The sequence below is a fragment of the Oryx dammah genome, unplaced genomic scaffold, assembly GCF_014754425.2.
Source record: "Oryx dammah isolate SB20612 unplaced genomic scaffold, SCBI_Odam_1.1 HiC_scaffold_5, whole genome shotgun sequence".
In the NCBI taxonomy this organism is placed as follows: domain Eukaryota; kingdom Metazoa; phylum Chordata; class Mammalia; order Artiodactyla; family Bovidae; genus Oryx; species Oryx dammah.
The window spans coordinates 24,529,600-24,532,563 of NW_024070189.1; the positions used below are offsets into that span (position 1 = coordinate 24,529,600).

The 2,964-nt window shown below is 38.6% G+C and overlaps 1 pseudogene; it reads right to left on the reverse strand.

Moving 5' to 3' along the window:
- Window positions 1-210: 210 nt before the first annotated feature.
- Window positions 211-948, reverse strand: LOC120863295 (annotated as a pseudogene).
- Between the last annotated feature and the right edge of the window lie 2,016 nt (window positions 949-2,964).

The following is a 2,964-nucleotide window of genomic DNA, read 5'->3' on the forward strand; positions in this document are numbered from 1 at the left end:
ACTTCCCTGAATGACCTAGCTAGTGAACTAGTCACCAGTAACTTGGTCACCAAGCAAACCAATGCTGCAAGAAAGGAAGCCAATATTCAAATTACCATGTTCTTGTCTGACCCAAACAATTTATTATCAGCATAAACATATAACCTCAATATGAGATGTCTAACTAAAGCAAGCACCACCACCACCAAGTCCAAGATGGCATCTCCTCTTCTAAGGTTTAGGCTTTGCCCAGAATTCTTGATACAGGGAATGCTGCTGCTAAGTCGCTTCAGTTGTGTCCAACTCTGTGTGACCCCATAGACGGTAGCCACCCGGTTCCCCCGTCCCTGGGATTCTCCAGGCAAAAACACTGGAATGGGTTGCCATTTCCTTCTCCAATGCATGAAAGTGAAAAGTGAAAGTGAAGTCAGTCATGTCAGACTCTTAGCGACCCCATGGACTGCAGCCCACCAGGCTCCTTCATCCATGGGATTTTCCAGGCAAGAGTACTGGAATGGGGTGCCACTGCCTTCTCCTAAATTATTCCTGCTTCTGCTAAGTCGCTTCAGTCGTGTCTGACTCTCTGCAACCCCATAGATGGCAGCTCATCAGGCTCCACCATCCCTGGGATTCTCCAGGCAAGAACACTGGAGTGGGTTGCCATTTCCTTCTCCAGATACAGGGAATAGGCCATACCAAGAGTCATTGCTCCCACAACGAAGCCTTGGGCTGCCACATGCATGTGAATCAGGTGAACAGACATTTTAGTATCCCCCTGTTCTTCAATCTATATTATCCATATGCAACAATTGCTCCAAAACCTGACATTCCAGTGGGGACAAATGGTGCCTCTCTAGCTTTTTGGAAAAGTGTAGAACCCTGATCTTCATCATATGAAGCAAGAGAAACATCTGTGTCACTTGACATAGTAATTGAAGAATCTTCAGATAACTACAAGATGTTTAAGGTTCCTACTGGCTTCAAACTTTGTTAAAATAATTCTTATCTTCTTTTAATCTCCCCGTATATTTCAGTTACTTTTCTACAATTGTCTCCCTTTGTTCAAACCAGTATAAAAGTATTGAGATTTTGTCATTTTTATGGGTCTTTTTTCATGTCCTTATGAGGGCTCCTCTGTCACAACTTACATAAATATGTATGCTCTTTGCTTGTTAATCTATTTTCTGTTGTTGTTCCATCACTCAGTCATGTTCAACTCTTTGTGACCCCATGGACTGCAGCATGCCAGGCCTCCCTGTCCATTGCCAACTCCCGGCTCAAACTCATGTCCATTGAGTTGGTGATGTCATCCAACCATCTTGTCCATTGTCATCCCCTTCTCCTACTGTTTTTAAACTTTACTAGTATCAGGGAGTTTTAATCTATCTGTTTTATGTCAATTTAATTCTCAGGCACATCTGGAAAAAGGTTAAAGGGGTTTAACTTCCAAGAGGTTAAAGGCAAAATTGTATTTCACCTACATCATTAATGAAGACTATATTTAGTATATTTTGTACAGATACTTAGTATTAAAAACAACAGCATATCCAATCAGCTTTACCACTTTGTAAAGATGAAAATGAGATGTATATATATATATGCTGAAGGAAGACTGAGGAGACAAATGATGCATATTCTTTCAGAGAATTGCACAAACTAAACTGTATGGAAGAACTAAGAGGAGAGGCATGTTCAAAGAGCAAAATGATTGACATATGCTTTACCTTAACCAGTGGAATAAATCCAGTGGATATCTAAAAGCACAGAAACATGCTTTCATAGAAATGTGTTCTGAAGTTCAAGTTTTCACTATTTATACTAGGTCTGCTGTATTGATTTTTGGTAACATATTCATATTTTGCACATCATTATTTTCATTTTTTCATGTTTTTAGAGAGACCATAACAGATTTTAATGCTTATTTAAATAATGTATCGATTTTAAACTATTATTTAGTTTTCATTAGCTTTATCGTCCCTCTTGGTGTAGTCCATCTTGTCCATTTACAATTAATTGAAAATCTGGTTTCATAAGTTTCCAGTGGGCTACCTAGCAAGAGAGGTTCCTTGTTTATACCTTAAACTCCTAGCTTCATTTACAAAGTTTAGAGAAGTACCCGTGAGGATATAATGATGCAGCCACCAACTCTAAGGCAGGCTTCATAATTAAGTTCCTAGAACCATCTCCTGATTCCAGTAAAGTTGGGATTCCAAAAAGTAAATTGAGTGTCTGCCGTATAGACATTATTAGATATTCAGAAAGAAATGCTGAGTCATGAATCACAGAAGGTAGTAAGGGCGGACAGGAGGAAATTCTAGTGCTTTATGGCAAGTGAACCACACACGACATTGCCTCAGATTCTGAACTTAAATTAGTGGTGGTAGAAGTATATATGCCTGTCACTGTATGTCTCTGTTTTAAAAACCCAAACTGTTCTTCATCATGTTATACAATTTTTATAGTATAATACAGTCTAGTACATAAATGTTATACAAAAGAGATGATCTCAATTATGTGTTTATTTCATTAGTATTATCCAATTTTTTTCTTGCTAACATATTTCACATTCCTTTATCACTACCTATATTTGCTTTTCTGACAAAGTCTTGTTGATAATTGTTGAAATAATACTCAATAGGAAAAATATGCTAAGAAAAGCTAAAAGTTGAATTAAAATAGTATAAATATTTAATAGTATATATTAATTTTTTCCATTTAAAAAAAAGTATATTTTTGGCTGACCCGTTTCTTGGTTGCTACGTGAGCTTTCTCTAGTTTAGCGAGCAGGAGCAACTCTCTACTTGTGGTATGCGGGCTTCTCGTTGCTGTGGCTTCTCTTGTTGTAGAGCAGGGGCTCTAAGCCTGCAGGTTTTAGTAGTTGTAGCTCAAGGGTTCTAGAGCGTTGGCTCGGTTGTGCTGCACTGGCTTACCCACCCTGCAGGCATGTGGAATCCTACAGCAGGGATCCAATCCATGTCCTCTCAA